Source organism: Papaver somniferum, chromosome 10 (genome assembly GCF_003573695.1).
Source record: "Papaver somniferum cultivar HN1 chromosome 10, ASM357369v1, whole genome shotgun sequence".
NCBI lineage: Eukaryota > Viridiplantae > Streptophyta > Magnoliopsida > Ranunculales > Papaveraceae > Papaver > Papaver somniferum.
In genome coordinates, this window is record NC_039367.1 from 108,906,765 (window position 1) to 108,933,326 (window position 26,562).

At 36.0% G+C, this 26,562-nt stretch overlaps 1 pseudogene; it reads right to left on the reverse strand.

Annotated features, from left to right (window-relative positions):
- Window positions 1–4,285: 4,285 nt before the first annotated feature.
- Window positions 4,286–17,152, reverse strand: LOC113316071 (annotated as a pseudogene).
- Window positions 17,153–26,562: the final 9,410 nt, after the last annotated feature.

The window sequence follows — 26,562 nt, forward strand, 5'->3', positions numbered from 1 at the left end:
TTGATCCTTGGACATTGGTCTTTGGTACCGTCCAAGTTATCTCTCTTTGATAAAGACTCGCAGATTTCTATTTGCTTGAGTAAAGATCAAATAGAGAGATTGAGATAATAACTCCTTGAGATGCTTTTATCTAGATTGAGTCTGACTGTCTAATTGATTCTCAGGCAAGGTATTTCGGAGTTAGTCCATACAGATTGCTAAGCGAAATATTGGGTGGTGTTGTTAGACCCCCGCTTTTTCAGGCATGTTTTGGCATGCTGCACGTTTCGCGTGCCGGAGTGGCATGTTGGCATGCCGTTCAGCCTATTGGCGCAACATGGCACGTTTGGCATGTTGGCGCGGTATTTTTGGAAAACCAATGGCTTTGTAACCATTTGGCGTAGTTTGCCTCTTTTAACACTGTGACAAGTTTGGAGCAACCTGATTAGTTAATATAAGAGAGGCCGGCCAAGCACGGGCGTGGCCACACTTCTGGTATGTGTGTGGCGGAATTAAAGCGACCTTATTGGTCGACGGGAAATAGGGTTGGCAAGTATGGCCCCTGCCAGCGTGTGGCGGGTTTAAGGCGACCTGATTGGTCAAAGGCAAATAGGGCCGGTTAGGCAACATGGGGAGTGCCTAAAGCATGGCCACACCTCCCTTTGTTGCTGCTCCTATTCCGCGACTGCTTTCTGATTTTGGGTAGGATTTTTCACCTACTAATCCATGGCGGATTAATTGCTTAGTTCGCCTAAGCTTAATTTCGACCAACGGGGTCTAATATATTGTGCAAGGCGCAAAACCCTAATTTTTGCAAATTAGTCAGGGTAATATTCGAATCTTGTGAATTATCACAAAATTGGTTGAATTATATGGGTTGACACAGAGTTCTTTAAGTTTATTGCTAGAGAGAATTATGCTTTCTGATTGAGTACTTTATGCAAGGACCTTAACCTTGATACTTGGAAATTCGTGTTACTCTGCTGCGAGTTAACACAAATTGTCATGCCATATCAATATTAAGGGTTCGGCCGGGGAACATAGCACAAAAAGCATTCAAAGAAACTTATAATAAAGGCAAGGCAAGGTGCCGAAATTTACAGAATATCTGGGATTGTTTCCACATGCACCATTCTGGATAAATTTCATATGAAATATTGAATTGCTCAATAAATGCGCCAGTTAAGAGGTTGAATCACTCATCACTTTTATATGGCTCCGTTTCTTTGCAGAGTGACGGCATATTAAATGTAAGGTTTATAATTTTAACCCTGAACTAAAAACCACCATCAACAATAGATTATTGCGAATTAAGACTAAATTTAAAATCATATACTAACACAAGAAATTGAAACATGACAGAAAGAGTGTATGGATAAGGAATGGAAGTGAGGGGAAACCTTGGAGAATATGTTACGAAAAGAGTGAATTGGTCGACTCATTGCTTCATGAGTGAACTGAATACCAGAACATCATAAGAAGCAAGCCTACGGCTTGTCAATTAACCATTGGTTTACAATAGCAGCATCATACATCCGATTTGTCTCAGCTCGTCCCTAGCAACCCAAGAAACATCAATCTCTTCTCTGAAAAAACATTGAAACTTAGTAAGTAATGCCTTTTCAATTCAAACAAAATAAACCAAATTCTGAAAGTATGAAACAACTTGAAACCTTTTATAGCAGTAAACAGTCCAAAAAACAAAAAACTACATTGAAACCCTTTCTAAGATATAAGGTTAACCACCATAACACTCACATCAACAACACCAAACACCACCAATAACATTACCTGCCACTATCAGCACCACCACTCCACCAAGCACCATAAGTAGTTCAGTAAACCTGCTAAAATCTACATACATGGCCTTCCTCTAAGTGATTTGAAACAAGCATCACCACAAACCCCAAATTAAAGACCATTTAAAATTGAGCGTTATAAAAACCTAAATGTAACATAAGTTTTTTCTCCATCTTACCTTCTTTTCCATCTGTCGATTCATATTCATCCGAACATTTGCAAATATATTCAGAAATCAAATCTTATGGACAACAAAAATCCTAATTAAAAATTAATCAACAGAACTTTGAACATACAACAAATTATTCTAGGGTTAGAAAGTAAAATCTTCCAAACGAAATCGAGTAATAAAAATTGTAAATCTAGTGTTCTAAACAGTTTGCTTATCACAGTAATTCTGAGATCGAGGGGTTCAATTCACACAATTAACAACTGACTTACTGAGCTTCAGATTCAAAAATTATTTGCTTGGTTCGTCTTGTTCTGCAGCAGAAACATCGAAATAAGTAAATCTAAGGTTTGGGTTAAGTTTTGGTTCTCAATCTGTTGAACCCTGATGATCGATGATTATTGAACCTCAAAATTGTGTATAATGATCGATGATTGTTGAACCTCAAAACGAAGAAGAAGTTGAACCCTAAGAGAAGAGAATGAGAGAGATAAGAGAATGAAGAATGAGATAGATTTCCTTTCGATATTAAATCTAAACCTGAGTCAATTTTGAAGATGACTTAACATCTGAAAGGGATGGAACCGAGTACTCACGAGTCACACGCGTACAACGCTAATCTGTTGCGAATTGTAACAGAAGAAAGCAGTTGCGAGTTTTGTAACTAAGATGAACTGTTGCAAATTGGTCGCAACTGAAAATTCGCAACAACAACAAAGATGTTGCGGATTCTAGTTACTAACCAAGGAAAATGGTGTAGAGTTTGTCAAGAAAATTTAACTTGAACAATTCACGAATCAAAAGACATGAAGTCTGTCATGCAGTGTTCTCTCCAATAAGATTTCTATAACTTCAATATGAAAGTATATCATACGAGGATAACGGGTGACACGAGCATAAAGTTTAAGCTAAAAAATTGCTAGATGCAAAAAACACCCAAAGCATCCTAACAAAAAATTCTGAGAAGCTTATGTGCTTCTCCATTCACAGATAGGTTTTTTGAATCCCTAGAAAGAAAGGTATTATCAATACGATTCAAAAGAAAGTAAAAACTCCCACATTTCTAATTTCACAAGTTAGGATATCTCTGCAGGGAGTTAAAGTTCAAGTGACTGTTCTAAATTAAGCAAGTATGCAGTTTTCACTATGAAACTCTATAATGATACTCTGACTAACCTACACAAAAAAATATCTAGTAAGACGTATTAATGAATACAACCACATCATAAAACTCTCCAAAAGTAAGTGCCACTACTCAGATTAAGGTGTGTAAATGATATGTCAAGCCTCTGGTCAAAAATAAAATAAAATGTCATGACAAAAAAAATGACAATCAAAGTCAACGACATAATGCATTCACATCACAGGTTCGACAACCAAGAATTGTAATTCCAAATACTGGGTTAAGATATCAAAAAATGTATAAGTATCAAGATAGGTATGTAATGTCCAAATATAAAACAAAATAGGGAATGTGAACATCATACAATAGGAGTTTAACTTTAAAAATATTTCAAACGCTTTGGCGATCAACAGTTGTAGTTCCAGATAGCGGGTTCAGATGTAAGATTTAACATGCCCAAGGAACATATGGAGTGGTGCATATAAGGTGCATCAAAACATGAGCATGGTAGCTCTACCTTCGGTGAAAGTCTGTCACCCACTCTAGGCAATAAGCATAAAAATAGCTATATTTCTTCAATTGATAAATAATAAAAGATAAAACCTCAAATATGGGTATTCTCCTCATAGCAAACTCTAGCAAAGAGAGATCCTGTATATAGTGAAGTATTACTGGATACGCACTTTAAAAATGTAAAGGAATAGCTACATTCCTTCAAGTTTCTCACACATAGTTCCAAAACTGATGTATAACTCCACAAAAATGGGGTGAGATGTAAAATCAACAACATAATAGCATTCACAATTAATAATTCTCACTCATATGCCATTAAAATCACTATGTGCCATTCATAGCACAAAATTACACATAAAGAACACGTGCTCAGAATATCAAATTATTATCTATTGGACTCATTATGTTGATCACCCAATGAAGATTGAGAAAAAAGTTCTAAAATCATGTACAATAAAGCAAACCACTAACAAGTCTCACAACTGACCTGATAATGCAGATTCTTCGAGATAATTTTTTAAAGGGGAAAAAACTCATGACAGTAAAAGTAATAATTGCCATATCTGTCAAGCAAGCAATACAACTGGAGATCCCCTGCAACTCAAAGATATCGTTAAAGCTCACAACTGATGTACAAACCATTCAAACTTCATATTCAACCACTCTCTGTCTTCCTCCATTCCTTCAACAAATACCTGCTATCATATAGCATATTGTGAATGTGATGCTCTAGATGCCATGTTAGCAACCTGAGCTTGCATCTGTACAACTCTAACCTTAGAAGCTGTAGCACGATGAAAGAATTGCTCACGAGATAAATCTCTAACATTCTTCAAATACTGATCAAATGTTATAGACCCTTCTTGAAAAGTGTTAGAGCATAGCTCGGTTGAACCCACCAAGCGTTGGTATGTCAAGTTTGGTTGTCATATTTTAGTGGGCCAAAACTCATTTAAGAGTCGCTTGATTATGTACTAGAGTCAACTTCGTATAGGTTATTGATGAGTGCTAAAAAGTGCATATTTCTATATATTTTTCTTGGCATTTAACTCATCTTTTGTGCATTAATTCTACATTTTATCCCATATTCTGTATTTTTCATTGTTTTCAAGAATAAATATTTTTATTAATTAATTTTGCATTTTTAGGTTGTAAATAAAGTTTGGATGAATTACGGAGCAAAAAGAGCAGAAAAGTGGTGGAAGCCATGAGGAATCACACAAGGAAGCCGCGAAGAATGTTGTGCGCAAGACCAAAAGGCTAGAACTGGGCTTGAAGAGGAAGAATTGTTCTTAAAGAAGATATGGGCTTGGCATACCCAAGGCTCAAAACCCTCACCCAAACCCAGTTACAATATCCATACCCGCCTTCATCTTCAGCCGTCAGATTGGATCATCTCAGCATCCTACGGTCGCTTCATCATAGTGTATCAAAATCTGAAGCTTCTGTCAAACACTACAGCACCGAACACTAATCTGAGCCGTCAGTTTTGATGTATCACACATCCAACGGTCGTTCTACGCCTGTTTCCCTCGTGCCGTTCGATTCAATCCAGATGTGATAATCCAACACTCATCCTCGCTGTTCATCAAACCCTTCTGCTCCGCCAACACCATAACACCTAAACCTATGTCACCCACAATAGAGGTCGACACAAACACTACCCTAACCCCTAATTCCATCGAGCTCTCCTTCTTCCCCCTTTCTTCTTCACTGAACCCTCCATGTCCGCCACCATCTCTCCCACCTGCTCCTCCACCTGCTCCTCCACCTGCTATCCCAACTGCTCCGCCATCACCACCATAATCACCACAGCGTCAAACAATGATAACCCATCATTGTTCCCCTCTCCCTAGTCCCTATACTTTACTTATTTCACACATTTTCAACCGAAACCCTAAAGTGTGAAATAGGTAAATTAGGTCGATCTAGAGGCAAATTGACGGTATGGGAATCAAGAGAAGACTAATTCTAAGCATGGGTCGAAGTTTGATTGGAGTCAGAGATTAGGTAAATTTCTAATTTTAATTTCTAAAACCCTAATTTTTCTGATTTGGGAACTTTTTGGGGGAAATCAATTGAATGTTAACTTGAGGTATGGGTTAATATATTAGGGTTGTTATCAACATTAGGTAGGATTATTGTGATTTAATTTTGATTTTCACCAAACCCTAATGGGGACTGTTTTGGTCCTGTTTTGGGGGAATGTTTATGTGTGTATAAATTGAATCAGTTGGGTATGTAAGAGATATGCCTGGATTAGCCAGAGCACCACCAAGAGGCCTGGAATAGCCAGGACCTCAACTGTTAATGTTGTTTCAGTTTCAGTTCAAGTTCAGTTCAATGTTTTAAACAATTTCAATTCCATTGTCATTTAATTTCATTATGTTCTAACTCCATTTGCTAGGGGTTAGATGATACTCTTGAATTGTAAGCTAGGATAGTCCTTGTTCCTGTCACTGTTCTTGTAGTGCTGAAACTAAGTAGGATTGATAATTGGCTAGTTGAGTGAATGCACCTGTGATCAGTTGTGCTGTAAGAAGACAACTGATTCTAGGGGTGTAAGACTGAGAGTAGCTAAGGATTCAGTCCATTTGAAGGACTGTGCTTAATTGAAGTAGGGAAGTTAGTAAACTTAGTGATCAAATGCACCTGTGATTGAGTGTGCTGTAAGAAGACACTCAATGCTAGGGGTGAATTAGAGAACTTAGGGGATTAACCTTCCACTAATGCGGATTGCTAGATAACTGGTTGAGCAAACAAGCCTGTGATCAGCTGTACTGTGAGAAGACAGTTGATGCTAGGGGTAAGTTAGTAAGATTAGTTAAATCATCAATAATCTTCCCTGAGATGAAACAAGAACATGATTTGATTAGGATCTGCCTTAGTTTAGGATCAAGATGTGGATTCAAAAGCCCTACCATGTTCCTGTTTACTTGCTTTACATGCTACTGTTTTTCAGTTCTGTCACTGCCCTTGGCTAACAGCCTTGGTTTGTTTGTCTTTGTTTCACCGTTTCTTATTCACTACCACAGATTTTTCTTGTTAAATGTCACTTGCTTCATCACTTCAACTATACACCCTAGTCTCTGTGGTTCGACCCTGCCTTGCACACTCACTACAACAGACCCTGTGCACTTGCAGGTATCAGTTTGTGACTCTTTTAGAGAGCCACCAGTTATCTTGAAAGTATTAGGATATGAGACATTACAAGTATTGCGAAGACTTGAAGAAGTGAAGAAGTAAGGAGCTACAACGACAACATCATCCTTCCACTTGAGGTTAGTGATATTTGACTTGAACTGTTTTATTTCCTAAACGTATCTTTCAAGTCGTTCATATTGAAAATAAAACTGCGAAGCATGAATGATTATACTCTAGTTAGACATAGTATTAAGGAATACAATTCGAGGTTTATTGCTTAACCATTAAACTTTGTAGATAAGACTCGACATATTCGTTTGAGCTCTATTGTGATTATGTATCGGTATAAGGTGAAGATTTCATCCTAGGAAACAATGTTTTACATTTGTTTTAAGGAAGTAAATTCATGAACTTGTTTTGTGAATCGAAAGAGAAATCGCCAGGCATTATTGGTATTGTTATTCATTGCATATCTTTTGAACTACCAATATGTGTGATTAGTATAACCTCTCATGACTTGTTTATGTTCTTGGTAAAACTATTCACAAATGCCTGACTTTTGTATTGGTATGACTTTTATTAGTGAAACCGATCTTAAGTAATCACCTGAGATGGTATGATCGATTTTGTGTTATTAGTATGACCCACTCTGGGTAAATGGGAACCGATCCTAGTAAGAGGTGCAGCCTATCACAAAGGGGAATCGATCCTTGTATGAGGTGCAACAAGTTTTTAGCAGAAAAGGGAACCGATCCTTTGGACATGTGCAACACGTTTTTAGGCAAAGGGGAACCAATCCTATGGACATGTGGAGCAAGTACAAGTTAGATACCATATATATGTGGGGAACCGATCCTAGTACCTAGTCAACCAAATTTTTGAAAGCTAGTGTGACTGTGCACAATACTCACATGGAGGTAGAACCAAAACTTGTTTTGATAGAACCGTTAAACCCATGATTTGTGATTGAGTGTTCTTGATCAATCACGTAGTTCTTGAAAGTCAGATGAACCAATTATAAACTTGTTTGGAGGTGTGTCAAATCGGTTTCAAGATTTTAAGTATGAAAGAGGACTTACAAAGTAAGGATCTCGACATACTTTAAACATGTGCAGTAACGCTTATCTTTAATTGTTCAAAGTCATTCCTTAATAGCTAAAGGAAGAAAATCCCAGATCGAAAAAAATAAATTGAGAATCTTTTATTTAAGGTTTTTAATTTTATTTTAGGAAAATTAAAAATTAATAATGTGCATTTACTAGTTGGAGATTTTCCAAGAGATTTTCGGTCATTATTTTGGACAAAGCATTTCCAGGAATTATGGAAACCGAATCTGGAATATATTGCATATCTTGAGAATATTTTCGGTTTTGGAAATTCCTTGGTGTCCAAACTTCCTTGGGCTATAAATATGAAAGTTTGCATTTCGAGCAAACTAATCCTCAGAGTCAGCAAAACTATCTCAGTTGTGCTGCTACTAGTGAAGCCGCCTATTCAGAGAGGAGAATAACCTGATTAGGAAAAATCTCTTAGGCGCTCAGTTTAAAGTATTCTTTGGGATTGAGAAGCTCTATTAGTACCGTTGGTGGGAAACTAGATAATTGCGGTTTGTCTTTTGTTTTCGATTGATTTGATTGACTAACGGTGGTTGAACTTTGATTGCACCTAGTTTGTTTATGCTTGAGAATCTTATTTTCTGATTTAAGATTCACTCAAACTAGATCGAAGTTTCGATGGGGATCTTTAGACTGTTTGTAGATATAAATACGTCTTGTGATAATCCATTGTTTACAGACTCCGTTCTGTGCGTGATTGATCACAAGAGATTCAAGTTGATTGTGTGCAGGTGTTTATTGAAGATCTAAGAAGATTTGATGACAAAGAAGACTTTGAAGATTTCTGATTTGGGATTCATAATCTTTGGTTTCCACAATACTTGTTTCGGTAAAAGAGGATCCAACTATAATCAGTTTATCCTTGTGGTAGATTAGATTGATTAGTTGTGTAGATCGGCATCAATACAATTCTTTGTGATTAAACGTATTGATTGCAGAATCTTAACAATTACTTCGGTAGTTGATAATAAGATAGATCTAAGAACCTGACGAACGAGTTTATTAAAATAAACAGAAGAGCCTTTGTCGAACTCATATCACTTGGTTGAAAAGAGTTGATACCAAACAAATTTGTTGTTCCTATACTGTTTGGAATACGAACCAAAGGAATTGTTCCAAGTGCGTGACTTATTACAGGTCGGAGGCGTGGGAATACAGACAGAACTAGGTGAACTATAGGTTTAGTTGCTTGGTGTCAACTATACGAAGTTGGTTTGATTTTGTATAGCGGCTTAATCCTGAGAATATTCAATTATGGACATGGTCCCGGGGTTTTTTTGCATTTGTGGTTTCCTCGTTAACAAAATCTTTCTGTGTCATTTACTTTATTTTCTGCAATTATAATTGTTGTTATTATAATTTAAAGTAAATTATACAAACGTTAATTCCTATTTACTTGATAATCAATCCTATTGTGTTTGGTTAAGTCCGAACCTTTTATCAAGTAAACATACTTCGTTGTTGTATTGTCTCGATCTCGTATCCATAGACGATCACACGAAGTGTGAACCGATTTGTTGTATTTTCTCGACTCAGTCCATAGACAATCACTTTCAGAGAAAGGATTTATAGGTGGAAAAGTTTTAGATTGAGATATATTTGAGTACCCTCGTCTTTTAAATTAGTATCAGAGCAGGCAAACACGAAAATATCTAACAATCTGTGTTTGGTGCGATCCAACCTATAAGAATTGAATCTAATGAATGATTCAGTTAACATAAAGCAAGACATCAAGAGTTTTGAATTAACACTTGATGATGGCATCTACGATTCAATATCTGAAGAAATCATATCTAGAGATTCTACAAGACAAGATAATCTTGTTAATGATGTAGAAACTAATGACAACTGTAAAATTTGTCTAGAAGAAAGGATGGATGAAATTTCCGATGATGATGACTCAGATTTTGAACGAGAAGTAGAAGAAGATATCTCAGAATACTTTAAACTACTGAATCCTTTGAAAAATAAAAAACTGAGTTCTTCAGATTTCGTTGGTCTTATGACTCCTCTTTGTCGTGAAAACAAGAAATTGAAGAAGGTTTTTGAAGGATATTATATTGGTTACCAAATCAGTGATTCTCTTCTTAAAGATCGTACTGACGAGTTAAATTCTAAGAAATTAGAATGTGAAAATCTTCGAAGAGATCTCTTTTTGTCGAAAAAAAACTTGTTGAATCTGAAGCAAGGGTTAATTCTCAACCAAAGAGTTTTGAAGAGAAAGAAGGTGTATATCTCTCAAGAGAAAAACATCTTAAGGTTGATCTAGCTCGTGCTCTTGATAAAATCAAGACATTGGAAGAAGAAATTTTGGACCTTAAAAAAGTTCAATGTTATCTCAAACAATTTAACCTCAATGTTAGAAGCAAGTAGAAATCATCGTGATACACGAGGATTGTGTAATGGAATAGATGCTTCAAATATTAAAAAAGAGGTAAAATTTGTTAAAGCTACAAATTCTTCTCAATCAGAGGCTTCCACTGATGAAAAAGATGCTCCTATTTCTTGTAAAGAAGAAAAATTTGTCAAGCCTAAGAATAGTGTTCAACCAGCAGTAATCAAAGAAGGCATTTATGCCAATGTCAAGAAAACGTTGAACAAGGATAAGAAGAAAAAGAAGAAGAAAACTCATCGAGCTCCAATGCAAGAGGATCCACAAAAAGGTAACATTAAAACTCATATTTCGTATATGTATACTAAGCATTGTTATTATTGTGGTAATAAAGGGCACTTGCAATGGGGATGCAAAGTTCGTAAGATGCACGATCCACTTTCTTTTGTATCAAACGAACTGGCTAAGTTTTCTCCCCGAAAGAACTCATATCGATATTGTCCAAAGTTTAGACAAAAGAATTATTATGATAGTTCAAATTTTTCCTATCGCTCGACAAGGCCATCTCATAAAACACCAGAATATAGAAAGTAAGATGACTTTGTAAATGCTAAGACAAGATCTGATGTTCCAAATTGGCAAAGTATTCAAAAGGACAAGCGTCCTAATGATATGAAGGACAAAGCCGCTCATGCGAAACCCATCTCTAAATGGGTCCCGAAGTCCTCCATAGCCAAGAAGGTACCAAAAGTTAGTCACAAGAATGAATCTCAGTTGTTAATTGTTGGTGACAATAATTACAAGAGTCATCTTGGAAGACTAAAGAAATACATCATGTCTGAAATCTCTTGTACTAGTGAGTGTTGTGATTATGACACTCTTCATCACAAGTCAAAGAAGAAAAACAAGAGATGGAACAAGAGAAAACAAATCAATCAAGAGGTCAAGAATGATGATTCGATCTTAGTCACTCGTGACGAACAAGACAAGGATCAACTCAACACAACCTAGTTGTGTTGAAATGTGCATGATCACCTTTGTGCTCAATCTTATGAAGGATGAGGAAGCATGTAAAACTGAGCACATGATTTCTCGGTTATTATATGACTAATTAATATCTTTAGGGAGATTTATTTTCTATACTCGTACCTTCTCTATCTATTTTTGAGCTTTTGATAGAAACGGTAATTTTGAGTTGATGATGTTGATATCTACTGATCATATATGTGTAGTTCTTGCTTTTATGGTTAAAACGAGTCAAAAATCACTGAACTCGGACTTCGTATGCAAAAGTTATGCCAAAAACAGTTTAGTATTGTGATCCTTCACTAGCAACACATGGGTACCGATCCCAGTGAGAGGTGCAATACGAAGGAGTGTAAAACTGTTTTCCCTATAACTTCTTCGTCCGAACTCGGAATGACCTCATTCTTTTTGCGTTGGTTTCGCAATCCAATTCCCTACAAGATAAAGGATTAAGTTCAAGCCCATGTTGGTAGGAGTTTTCAAAGAATCATGAGGGGTTCTGATAGAAACAATATGTGAAAAGTCACAATATGTTGAATCGGTTTTGGTTTAGCATAAAATCATATGTGTTTCAGTGTTTTCAAATTTTGCTTGCAATAGTTAAAAACCAGTTTTGAACCTTTCTCTGGTAAAGGTTGGTTGTGTTATTCTTTTGTTTTGCATAAGGATGACACCATAATGATATTTCGATATCAATTCTCCCTGGAAGAAGATGCAAATATATTGGAGAAGTGGATGCGAAATTTGAGGTAACAATCTTGTTAGTTAATTGTTTTCTTGTTTAAGAAAAGCCTGATTTTATTCCATATATTTATTGCTTTTGCTTAACAAAATTTCGGTACGATTGATGTTTTATTCCATTATTTGTGTATGGATGTGTGTGTGATTCAATTGGTTCCGGTTAAGAAAAACTATTGTTATCTTTTTTTATTGTGTGTTATCAATTGTTTAGGCTTACAAAATTTCGGTGCAATTGCGGTGCTTTGATGTTTATGTTGTTTCAATTGCTTCCGGTTGAGGTGGATAATTATGCAAGTTGATATATTTGGTTTGTATGAATTATTTATGGCTTAACGAAAGAAAATGTTTACGGGATGAATTGTTTAGTCCAATTCGATTCCGGATAAGAGAAACTAAGTTAATTCTGATCTTAGTTAGACTTATCAAAGTGGAGGTTTCAGTTATTCAAGTCTAATCGAATACCTTAACAACAAATGCTAGTTAACTAACCTAGTACTTGTCTTGTTTAAAATTTAAAGGTCTAAGTTATGTGGATAATTAGAACCTGATGAGAAAAATAGAGTTATCTTTATTTTGGTCTTATCGAACAAGCGATTGTATTTGTACAATCGGTTTAGCAAAGGAACTAAGGTGCTTAGTTGATTTTTGGTTTGCTAAACTATTATGGAAAATTGCTTCGGGCAATTGTTTCCTTGGTAACATATCAAAATAAATTACTTGTAGTTTCGGTTTTGATATTGGTTATCAAAAATGGTGTGTGGAACCCTCGTGCTTAACTCTATAGGTTTGCAAGTCTATTTTGAGATTTGTAAGATCCTTTCGGTTTGTCCTTTATTTTTTCGTTTCTTTGTCATTTTGTGACAAAAAGGGGGAGAAATATATGGAGTAAACAAGTGATACTGGTATTGATTTATATTGATTGGTATCACTAAGGGAAAGGACATTGGTGCTTAAACGTTTATCTAACGAAAGAGTGAAAGCATAGACTAAGGGGGAGTAACATATCATATACTTGTAGTTATATGGGCTACAAAGGAAATAACAAAGACGTGTGGATTGGTAAAATCTACCTATCTTACCTTTAGGGGGAGTATTAGCTTTGTTATTATAATGTCAACAACGACATTTAAGGATTGAATGTATACAAGTTATTGTGAGGATTGATAAAATATACCTATATTACCTTTAGGGGGAGTATTAGCTTTGTTATTATAACATCAACAACGACATTTAAGGATTGAATGTATACAAGTTGTTGTGCTGTTGAATTCGGGAATCAAGCGTATGTGTAATGAATTCTTGTAATTTGTTTATCCATATGATGTAAGAGTTTTGTCACAAAAATTTACAAAGGGGGAGATTGTTAAAGCATAGCTCGGTTGAACCCACCAAGTGTTGGTATGTCAAGTTTGGTTGTCATATTTTAGTGAGCCAAAACTCATTTAAGAGTCGCTTGATTATGTACCAGAGTCAACTTCGTATAGGTTAGCTTGAAAGTATTAGGATATGAGACATTACAAGTATTGCGAAGACTTGAAGAAGTGAAGAAGTAAGGAGCTACAAAGACAACATCATCCTTCCACTTGAGGTTAGTGATATTTGACTTGAACTGTTTCATTCCCTAAACATATCTTTCAAGTCGTGCATATTGAAAAACAAAACTGCGAAGCATGAATGATTATACTCTAGTGAGACATAATATTAAGGAATACAATTCGAGGTTTATTGCTTAACCATTAAACTTTGTAGATAAGACATAGACATAATCGTTTGAATGCTATTGTGATTATGTATGGGTATAAGGTGAAGATTTCATCCTAGGAAACAATGTTTTACATTTGTTTTAAGGAAGTAAACTCATGAACTTGTTTTCTGAACCGAAAGAGAAATTGCCAGGCATTATTGGTATTGTTATTCATTGCATATCTTTTGAACTACCAATATGTGTGATTATTATAACCGCTCATGACTTGTTTATGTTCTTGGTAAAACTATTCACAAAGGCCTGACTTTTGTATTGGTATGACTTTTAGTAGTGAAACCGATCTTAAGTAATCACCTGAGATGGTATGATCGATTTTGTGTTATTGGTATGACCGACTCTGGGTAAAGGGGAACCGATCCTAGTAAGAGGCGCAAACTATCACAAAGGGGAATCGATCCTTGTATGAGGTGCAACAAGTTTTTAGCAGAAAGGGGTACCGATCCTATGGGCATGTGCAACACGTTTTTAGGCAAAGGGGAATCGATCCTATGGACATGTGCAGCAAGTACAAGTTAGATACCATATATATGTGGGGAACCGATCCTAGTACCTAGTCAACTGAATTTTGGAAAGCTAGCGTGACTATGCACAGTACTCACATGGAGGTAGAACCGAAACTTGTTTTGGTAGAACCGTTAAACCCATGATTTGTGATTGAGTGTTCTTGATCAATCACGTAGTTCTTGAAAGTCAGATGAACCAATTCTAAACTTGTTTGGAAGTGTGGCAAATCGGTTTCAAGATTGTAAGTATTAAAGAGGACTTACAAAGTAAGGATGTCGACATACTTTGAACATGTGCAATAACGCTAATCTTTAATTGTTCAAAGTTGTTCCTTAATAAAGGAAGAAAATCCCAGATCGAATAAAATAAATTGAGAATCTTTATTTAAGGTTTTTAATTTTATTTTAGGAAAATGATAAATTAGTAATGTGCATTTACTAGTTGGAGATTTTCCAAGAGATTTTCGGTCATTATTTTGGACAAAGCATTTCCAGGAATTATGGAAACCGAATCTGGAATATATTGTATATCTTGAGAATATTTTCGGTTTTGGAAATTCCTTGGTGTCCAAACTTCCTTGGTCTATAAATATGAAAGTTTACATTTCGAGCAAACTAATCCTCAGAGACAGCAAAACTATCTCAGTTGTGCTGCTATTGGCGAAGCCGCATATTCGGAGAGGAGAGTAACATGATTAGGCGAAATCTCATACGGCCGCTCAGTTTAAAGTATTCTTTGGGATTGAGAAGCTCTATTAGTAACGTTGGTGGGAAACTATATAATTGTGGTTTATCTTTTGTTTTCGATTGATTTGATTGACTAACGGTGGTTGAACTTTGATTGCACCTAGTTTGTTTATGCTTGAGAATCTTCTCTTCTGATATAAGATTCACTCAAACTAGATCGAAGTCTCGACGGACATATTTAGACTATTTGTAGATCTAAAGACATCTTGTGATAATCCATTGTTTACAGACTCCGTTCTGTGTGTGATTGATCACAAGAGATTCAATTTGATTGTGTGCAGGTGTTTATTGAAGATCTAAGAAGATTTGAAGACAAAGAAGACTTTAAAGATTTCTGATTTGGGATTCATAATCTTTAGTGTGCACCATACTTGTTTCGGTAAAAGAGGATCCAACTATAATCGATTTATCCTTTCGGTAGATTAGATTGATTAGTTGTGTAGACCGTCATCAATACAATTATTTGTGATTAAACGTATTGATTGCAAAATCTTAACAATTACTTAGGTAGTTGATAATAAGATAGATCTAAGAACCCGACGAAGGAGTTTACTGAGATAAACAGAAGAGCCTTTGTCGAACTCATATCACTTAGTTGAAAAGAGTTGATACCAAACATATTTGTTGTTCCTTTACTGTTTGGAATACGTACCAAAGGAATTGTTCCAAGTACGTGACATATTACAGGTCGGAGGCATGGGAATACAGACGGAACTAGGTGAACTATAGGTTTAGTTGCTTGGTCTCAACTATACGAGGTTGGTTTGATTTTATATAGCGGCTTAATCATGAGAGTATTCAATTCTGGACAAGGTCCCAGGGTTTTTCTGCATTTGCGGTTTCCTACTTAACAACATCTTGCTTTGTCATTTACTTTTATTTTCCGCAATTATAATTGTTGTTATTATAATTTAAAGTAAATTATACAAACGTTAATTCTTATTTACTTGATAAGCAATCCTATTGTGTTTTCTTAAGTCCGAACCTTTTATCAAGTAAACATACTTCGTTGTTGTATTGTCTCGATCTCGTATCCATAGACGATCACATGAAGTGTGAACCGATTTGTTGAATTGTCTCGACTCAGTACATAGACAATCACTTTCGGAGAAAGGACTTATAGGTGGAAAAGTTTTAGATTGAGGTATATTTGGGTACCCTCGTCTTTTCAAATAGCCTTATCCAATGAGTAAATCACATCTTCAATAGCTAAATCTGTTGTTGTGCCATCAAGTATTTGTTTCGATAGAGCATCAACAGGTTCAAAAACTTCATCAACATTCAAATTCCCTTTATTCATTTTCACTTTAATTTCATTCTCTCTTACCCAACCCTCCAAAACATCAGTATTCATTAAAACCATTTGTAATTGTTGTTTTAATCATTCTTTCTCTTCTTGCATTTCTCTCACCCCTTTTGATAATTGTTCCTCTCTCTTTCTCAACATACCTTGTGCATTAAACAGTCCTTCCAGTTCAAATTCTCTGTTTTTCCTCAATATGGCTATATCTCCATGTAGACTCTCTAACAACTTATTAGTAGCATTATTCTTATAAATCTCGACTGGATCATCAATATTCTGAGGCCGATGATTCATATTCTGAGAAGGGGAGACTCCATAAGATGATTGATCATAATCCCCCTAGGTGGAATTGCAGGTCTACCCGAATTGGATTGAATCGTCATACTCCCGTTATTAGGGTTTTGACGTGCAGGTTGTTGGCGAGTAAACAACGGTGGATCAAAACCAAAAAACCCACTAAGTTCTTTAATTACATCACAAAGAGTAGAACTAAGGTAAATCCAAGACTGTAATAGGGGTGTTGACACCAAACCAAAGGGATTAACATAAGCATGAGGTCTTTTAATGATCATATCACGAGTGGGATTAACATAAATACAAAGTGGATGACGAGGATAATTTTCTATTAACCAAATCACAATAGGTATATTATAAGTAATATTCATATAAATCATTGTAATAGATTTACTGTTCTACCATCTGTATGATTAAATACTGTTGTTTTGGGTTGTAGAGATGGATATGATTCAATCAAAGATACCAGGTGTTGACGGATTAACCATTTTGAATCTTCTGTGTATTGTAAAGCTGGTGGACCTCGTTGGGATAAGGCGGTGGATAGGAATTGTTGTGTGAATTGTGTTGATTGATTCGGTGGTGGTAGTAGAACCATTCTTCTTTCAGTTGTAGCGGAAGAGGTGTAGATCGGAGTTGGACAAACCCTAGAGAGGAGAGAGGAGAAAGAAAGGAAAAAGATTGCTTCGCTTGATTGTATTTGATATCATACAAGTGGTGGTACTTGGGCGTTCATAATGTGGACTCAAGAGGTGCATGTACTTACTTAGCCCTAGTGTTAACAATATATACTACGCGCTTGGATATTCTCCTTTTCCATTCAACTAGATATTGAGAACCTAAGGAGCTCTGTAAATCGGCAAAAACTGAGTTAACTCAGTTTTTCCATCTACCACTTTTTCCTTTCTGATCATCATGTTTTTAACAATATATATTACGCGCTTGGATATTCTCCTTTTCCATTCAACTAGATATTGAGAACCTAAGGAGCTCTGCAAATCGAAAAAAACTGAGTTAACTCAGTTTTTCCATCTACCACTTTTTCCTTTCTGATCATCATGCTTTACTACTAAATATTTATGATTTCACTCTTCGTTTCTTTCTTTACATAATCTTTATTACTTTTTCTCAATTTCTTCTTATTTTTTTAACTAAATCCTTTCCCATGTTATTGTTCTAAGACGGTTCTTCTTTTTCTCATAATCTTCTCATCTACTTTTTTTAATATGTCATTCATCTTCTTTATCAATTTAATGAGTTTTTAACTTTTTTGCAGGGACTCATCCGTTAATTACCATGGGAGGCATCCATTATTGGACCTGGTTTATTATTCTCCTGGTTTATATATCTCAATCTAAAGCAGTATGCATTTCGTCTTCTTCGGCAGTTTTGCAGGCCATCATTCTCATGATGGATTCCAACAGTATGTTCCAGTATTTTGCAGTAAATCATTTTTATGATTTCAATGTCTCAACTGACTCAGTTCTCCCGATCCGAGTCTATTCTTTCATCTCTTTCGAGCCAGAAAAATTTCAAAATTTGAAAACCCGTGTTTGGCGACATTATAACTGCTCAGCGTTTATTAAAAAAGGAAATTCTATGCCCAGTCAATGTTTATTTTGGTTATCAAAATCCTTTTAATGCGAATATCATGCTTTCCAAGTCAACCTGGTACTCCATCAATGCCAAATATCCGTCACTAGTCTTTGCAGTTAAAGAATTTACTAATTTAAAAGATATTCCCTATTTTCTACAACTACTTATGGTTATTCTGCTTCCCCTTTCTCTCTTTTAAATAAAGAAAATCGGTTGCATTGTCTTCATCCTTTACTCGAAAATACTCTTCACTTCTCTCAAGGAAAAACTATGGCCTTTTTGAAAAAGCGGGGGTCTAACAACACCACCCAATATTTCGATTAGCAATCTGTATGGACTAACTCCGAGACACTTTCTAGAGAATCAACTAGACAGTCAGCCTCAATCTAGGTAAAAGTATCTCAAGGAGTTAATATCTCTCTCTTGTTTTGATTCACTCAAGCTAATAGAAATCAGCGAATCTATAATCAAACACAAGGAATAACTTGGACGGTGCGAAAGACCAATTTCCAAGAATCAATCAATATCAATCAACAACCAAAGGTCGGATTTCCAATTGATTGATTCAAAAGCACAACCTGTATTATTTCAATTATATAAACAAATATAATGCGGAAATAGAAATAACACAGACACCAGAATTTTGTTAACGAGGAAACCTCAAATGCAGAAAAACCCCGGGACCTAGTCCAGATTGAATACACACTGTATTAAGCCGCTACAGACACTAGCCTACTCCAAGCTAACTTCGGACTGGACTATAGTTGAACCCCAATCAGTCTCCCACTGATCCAAGGTATAGTTGTACTCTCTACGCCTCTGATCCCAGCAGGATACTGCGCACTTGATTCCCTTAGCTGATCTCACCCACAACTAAGAGTTGCTACGACCCAAAATCGCAGGCGTTAACAATAAACAAATCTGTCTCATACAGACAAGTCTATCAAAGGATCAATCTGTCTCCCACAGAAAAAACCTAAAAGTTTTTGTTCCGCCTTTTGATAATAATCAAGGTGAACATGAACCAATTGATAATCCGGTCTTATATTCCCGAAGAACAACCTAGATTAATCAATCACCTTACAACAATCTTAATCGTATGGTAGCGAAACAAGATGTCGTGGAATCACAAACGATGAGACGAAGGTGTTTGTGATTACTTCTTATATCTTACCTATCGGAGAACTCTCACGACCTCAAGCCAATCAATATGATTATACTGTTACGATAGAAGATGCAAGATGAGATCACAAAACTACGATAAAAGTAGTATCGGTCTGGCTTCACAATCCCAATGAAGTCTTTAAGTCGTTAACCTGGTTTTAGAAGAAGAAAACCAAAGGTTAAAGGAGAAACGACTCTAGCACGCAAACTAGTATCACACGTAAGGTGTGGGGATTAGTTTTGCACAATACTAGATGTGTCCTTTATATAACCTTTCAAATCAGGGTTTTTCCTTAGTTACAAAGCAATCAATATCCACCGTTAGATGAAAACCTGATTTAGATTCAAGCTAATATTTCTCAATAGTTAGATCGAAAACTTAGCTTGTCATACACAAATGACTGTACCCTTCTAGCTTTGTTAACCGCACGCAAACGTGTACATTATTGGTTCAACAATAGTCTACCCAAAGAGGTTAACCATATGAGTGTTTCATACCAACCATGTTCTTCTTCACCATAACTAGTTCAATTGACTCAAATGAACTAGTTAAGAGAGTTGTTCAATTGCAAGGAAATCTTATGTAACTACACAAGAAACAATTGAAGAAAAGATGATTTGATTCACTCGAATCGATTCATGAAATTTAATAGCCGCGGTTTGCAAATGCATTCCTTAGTCTTTTAAGATTAAGTTCAGAAATCATCTTTAGATATATAACCTTCTCAAGTTCGCAGACTAGGTTCGCGGACTTAAGACACCGGATAGAGTTTACAAACTCCAGCAGAAATTCTCGGGTTCGAGAACTACGCCGGTTCGCGGACTGAGTTCTCGGACTTGGCTCACGCAAGTAGTTTGTCAACTCCAGCAGAAATTCTCGGGTTTGAAAACTTCGGCAGTTCGCGGACTGAGTTCGCGGACTTGGCACTTGCCATACTTCCGGTTCTCTTGATCAATAAAGTTCGAAAACTTCGGTTCAAGGAATCCATTGGTTATGTAATCTAAACTCTCATTCCAATCATTGAAAAATTCTTAGAGGACGTTATATAGTTGTTATACTATTTCTCTCAAAGCAATTTTCAAAGTGATTGAAACAAATATTACTTTCGTCACTAGGTAAAGATAAACTTGGTCGAAGCGAAAAGCTTACCAACACATATTTCGAGATATAGATAGGCGAGGTATACTCGGATCGAAATACCAAATGTGTATGATCTAGTCTATATATATAGCATACGACTTTTGTCTCAAATAGTAGGAGATAAAATAGATAGACTTTTGAGTGACAGATAAGTTCAAGTCTCCATATACCTTTTTGTCGAGAAGTTCCACCGGTTCCTTGAGTAGATCTTATTTTTGTATGATGAATTGCCATGAATTCCTTGAGATCAACTACACTTACTATCCTAGTCCGAGACTTAGCTGTAAGAGACTAGAAATCAAGACTTATAGTTTTGATCACTAACATTTACAAACATGCTTGAGATAGCAACGCATGCGAGTTTGACCGAGCAGTGATCTAACACTCTTCATCTAAAAACCCAGTCTCTGCTATCACCAACCACTGCAGAAGGCTAATATTCGTGAAATTTCAGCTATAAAGTTAAGAAAGGCTGTTGAATCAGTAAGAGCTTTATCAGTTGCAACTGAAGAAAGAGGCAACACTCTAATAGGAATTTTTTTTGCTAAGGATTCTATGGAAATAGATCTGGTTAGACAGGAGTTAAAACTTCTATGGAGACCATATAGATTTAGAGAAGTTCGTGCTCTAGACGGAAACATCTTTCTGTTCAAGTTTCAAACTAAGGAGAAAATGGAAGTTGTTCTCAAAAAAAGGCCTTGGAACGTTTGTAAGTCCCATCTCAATCTTCAGATTTATGATGACTCTATCCCTTTAAAAGACTGGAAGTTCACTCATGAAGAATGGACAGTTCAATTCAAAAATCTTCTACTTGAACATCATTTTGTTCAAGTTATTAATGAAGCTTTGGTGGAGTTGGGCCCAAAAATTTGGACTAACCCTAAAAACTGCGGACCTACTTTTGGGAGCATGATATCAGCTAGAGTAAAATTGATTTAAGCAAACCTCTTTTCAAAGGAAGATGGTGGAACACAAGAGCTGGAGGTGTTACTTGGGTGAGATACCATTGGGAAAGGCAACCACACAATTTATATCCTAACTGTTGGACATTGGATCATAATAAGGAGGAATGTGCTAGTGTAGCCCATGATTTGAAAATAAGAAGGTATAAAAATGAACAACCCATCAACTACTGTCATGAGTTAGCTGAGTCTTATGGAGTTGAAATCTATGACGATCTTCACTTGCTGATTCAAAGAATTTGTGAAGCTAGCAGAAAACAATTGGCAGAACAAGAAGATGATCAAGAGGAGACTAGAAGGCCCAAAAGATCAAGAAGCAATGATAAAGAAGACTCAGACTCTTTAGATCCGACACATGATATCTCTATGCAGAACAATGAGTTACACCACATGAATAAGCAAAATACTGGAAGAAATCCACCTGTTATTGAGTTTGATGGCATAGAACGTGATCAGATTGATGAGGGGGACGCTAAGGAGTACTCCCATGCAATGGATGAGGTTGGTGTTGTTTCTAGCACTCTGGTACCCTCTACACTCAATATCTTATATTTTTATTCTTTGCTTCCTTTGCAAGTTTTGTCTACGGTTTTCTCCTGATATATTTACAATTTCAACTCCCACTACCATTTTACTGTCAACATGAAAGTTTTAAGTTGTAACTTCCAAGGGTTTTTAGAAAAAGATACCAGAGATCACCTTCTCTACCTCAATAATTTGCATAATCCAGATATAATTTTCATCTGTGAGACGAAAATAAATGATAATAGAATCATTAGCTTTTCTAATTTCTTAGGAATGCCAAACAAAGTTCTTGTTCCATCAGTTGGTTTAGCTGGTGGACTAATTCTTCTATGGAAAGATGGTTTCTCTTTAAACATTATTCATAAAGATGCTAAAATGATACATGCCTATGTTACTAATGATCTTAGTAGAGGTTAATGGTACTTAAGTTGTGTTTATGGCACACCTTACAACCATGAAAAAGTTGCTCAATGGTCTTTTATTAAAGATCTTAGTAGTTCCATTAATAAACCTTGGGTTCTTTTAGGTGATTTAAATATCACTTTTTCCCCTAATGACAGAAACCCGAAAGCTAATAATACTACTTATAGTGATGTTCTTGACCTAATTAAAGATGCTGATCTTTCAGATTTAGGGTTTTGTGGAAACCCTTTCACTTGGACTAGAAATAGACATGTTACTGGTCATGTTAAGTCTAGGTTAGATAGAGCATTAGGAAATAATGACTAGTATTTATCCTGCCCAGACTCTATTCTAAGCCATTCACATCAAAACGGTTCGGATCATGCACCTATTTTGTTAGAATTTTCTAAACAAAATAGAGTGTCAGGAAGAAACTGGAAGTTTTTTGAGCATTGGCTCAAGCAAGATATGTGTGTTGATTATATTAAATCTGCCTGGTCTTCTAATTACTCTGGTTCTAATGCTTTTATTCTGTCCAATATATTGTCTAATACAAGGCATATACTATCTCTTTGGAGTAAAAATACTTTTGGTGATATCAATAATTGCACTACTCAGTTATAGTCAGAGCTAAACTCTTTGCAAGCTGCATATTCGAATGGCTCAAATACTGATGTTATTGTCAATTTAGAAACTGAAATCAGAATGCTCAATGAGATACAAGCAAGTTCTAACAGACAAAAGGCCAGAGACCGTTTCTACAATGAGATGGATATGAACTCAAGATACTTTCACATTAGAATGAATTGAAGAAAATCTAGAAATAAAATCGACTCTCTCTCAGCCCCCGACGGAACATGGTGCAATGATAGAGAATCTCTCTCCAATCTTCTCAAAAAGCATTTTCAAGATATTATGTCTACTTTAAATCCTCCGGATAGTCAGCAGTTTCTCAAGAATATCCCTCAGTGCATCTCCACAAAAGATAATGAAGAACTTGAAGCTATCCCAACGGAGCTTGAGATATATCAAGCTTTGATGACAATGGATCCATGGACATCACTAGGCCCGGATTGCTTCCCACCTGGCTTCTATCAGACACAATGGCAATTGGTCAAGGAAGATGTTTGCAAAATGATAAAGTCCTTCTTTCACACTGGGTTTCTTCTTAAGCAGCTGAACAACACAAGGGTTCTTTAATACCTAAAGTCCAAATAGCCAACAAGCCAGAAGACTTTCGTCCTATAGCTCTCTCCAACACAGTGTATAAAATAATATCAAAGATTATTACATTTAGAATAAAAAAACATATTGCAAATATCATCTCCCCAATGCAATCCGCATATGTCCCAGGAAGATTAATCTCAGAAAACATATGTTTGGTTCAGGAAATTGTTCAAGCTATGAAGAAGAAAGAAGGTCTAAGTGGTCATCTATCACTCAAGATGGACATGTCCAAAGCGTTTGATAGATTAGAGTGGAGTTTCTTGCTGGATATTCTTAAACAATTTGGGTTCTCTGAAAAATTTCGGCAACTTATTTCATAGTGTATTTCTACAACTCATATAGAAGTTATGTTAAATGGTACACCTACTCCAGATTTCAAACCTACACGCGGTATAAGGCAGGGGATCCCTTATCACCCTACCTCTTCATCCTAGCAATGGAATCTTTCTCTAGATTTTTATCCTACTGCGAGAAAACTGGTCAGTTGACAGGTATGAAAATTTCGCGTTCAACACCAAAAATCAATCATCTGCTTTTTGCAGATGACTGTCTCTTGTTTTGCAAGGCTAAGGACTCTCAATTCAAAAACTTTTGCATGTGATCCACCAGTTCTCTCTATGCTCGGGACAGTTGATTAATTTCATCAAGTCAATTGTTTACTATAGCCCTAATCTTGATCCTTAGGGTTGTCAAATAATTAGTGGAACGTTACAAGTTAGATATCTTAACAACTCAGATGAGAAGTATCTTGGATTACCTTTCTTTGTGGGAAGGAAAAAGCGCATACCTTTTTCCGTTCTCTGCGAAAAATGGATCACAGATTCTCTAATTGGAGTGGTAGCAATATGTCAGAAGCATCTAGATCCGTGATGATCAAGAATGTCTCGAATGCGATTCTTATACATCACATGACAAGTTTCAAACTTCCTGATGTTACTATCAAAAAAATGAGCTCTAAACAACAAAAGTTATGGAGAAACAAAAAATCTTACAGAGGTAACCACATTATAACATGGAGAAAAACTCAAAAACTGAAAGAAGAATGAGGCTTAAGTTTCCGAGATATGCACATATTTAACGGAGCTTTACTTGCGAAGTCATCATGGAAAATGTCGTCTGACATTGATTCTATGATGGCCAAATCTCTACAAGCAAAACACTTTCAAGATAAAGATCTCTTTAACCTGAAAAAGAAGTCTAATGCTACCTGTTCATGGAGAAGCTTAAGTTCTGAATTAGGGTTTGTCCAAAAATACAGTTGTTGGTGTCTGGGCAATGGAAAGAAGATTTTAATCTGGAAGCATAGATGGATACAAGATCTTCCAAGTCCTCATGTTCCAAAACAAGGATGCTCTTTACATCATCAATACAAATATGTGCATCAGTTATTTACTCAAGATAATAGTTCATGGGATACTAATAATCTTCATCAACTTTTTGATCTCAGTACTGTCAACATCATCTCTGGTATTCAGTTTTATATCAATCAAGAGGACAAGTTGGTCTGGTCACTTGAGAGCAATGGTAATTTCTCTGTCAAATCCGCCTATAGAAATATGTATGAGGAACAAGATGAATCAGAATCTGTGGGGCCTAGAATGATCAGAATCTACAAATCGTTGTGGAAACTTCCTATTCTTCCTAGGATACGACAATTCTCATGGAAAGTTATTTCCACTCTTCTTACAACAAGGGATATGCTGAGTACAAAGATACATGGAATCGAAAATGTTTGTCCCTTCTGTGAGCATATGCAAGAATCTCCAACTCATGTTTTAATGGAGTGTAACTTCGCCAGAATAGTTTGGTTTTCAATCTCTGGTTGGTCTTCAAATGGAGACATCTCCTTATCTGATTGGATAAAAAGCTGGTTTGATGACCTTCACGCAAGGAAAATTTCGGAAGATGAAATTTGCAAAAGGTTTATCATTGCATGGAGCATCTGGTCTGACAGATGCGATAAAGTTTTCCAAGAAGTTAATCCTTGTCGTGAAAAAACTATTAGAAGGACTCGTAGCTTCATCACTGATCGCTTAGCACAAATAAACAAGTCTCTTATCATTGTTAATAGAGTCTGTAGGAGAAATGTGCATTGGACACCCCCACCTTTAGATGTTGTCACCATTAATGTAGATGGCTCTTTCTTAAACTTAAATAAAACTGGTGGCATTGGTCTAATAATTCGAAATTCTGCAGGTGCTCAACAAGCAGCAAGGTGCATCCACCTAAGGGACGTTAGAAGTGTAGAACAAGCAGAATACATGGGGCTGCCGGAAGCTGTGAAGTGGGCTCAAAGGCTAAAGCTGGATAAAGTGCATTTTGAACTCAATGCAAAACAGTAGTGGACGCTGTTAATAATAATGCCTCAACTGATTGGAAGTTATTCAACATGATTAGAGACATTTAGAAGTTTTTAAGAAGTTTCAACTCTTGAAAATGCTATTACATTCCTAAAGAGGGCAATAAAGTAGCAGACATTCTCTTTAAAATAGCTATAGAAAATGCCCTATTTATAACTTGGTATGACTGTTCTCCTATTGAGATTAAAGCTCAGATCAGTGAAGACATATCCTATGTACTGAACTAATTTTCATTCAATACATTATTTCTCGTTTCAAAAAAATAAAATAATACTACGCGCTTGTTTCATAGACCGAAGTAAGTTGGACCCTTAAAGTAATCCTAGTCCTAGTAGTTAACCGGGCTCATGTATTTTTTTTTATTTTTTATTTTGAAGTTTTTCTTTTAAGGAACAAGGGGCTACACAAAACTTTTTTTTTTAATGGAAAGAGGGGCTTTAAAAAGAACCCGCAATTGGGGGATAGAGGAAAAAGACAAAAACGGAATTTAAATATCAAATCAGGGTCACCCCTTGTCTATGTATTTTAACTAATTCCTAATCACCCCTCACTAATCAGGTTTAGTGGTTAATTATAATTAAAAAATTTATAAGCTTATTTGATAAATGATTAGTGTATTATTTGTGTGAGT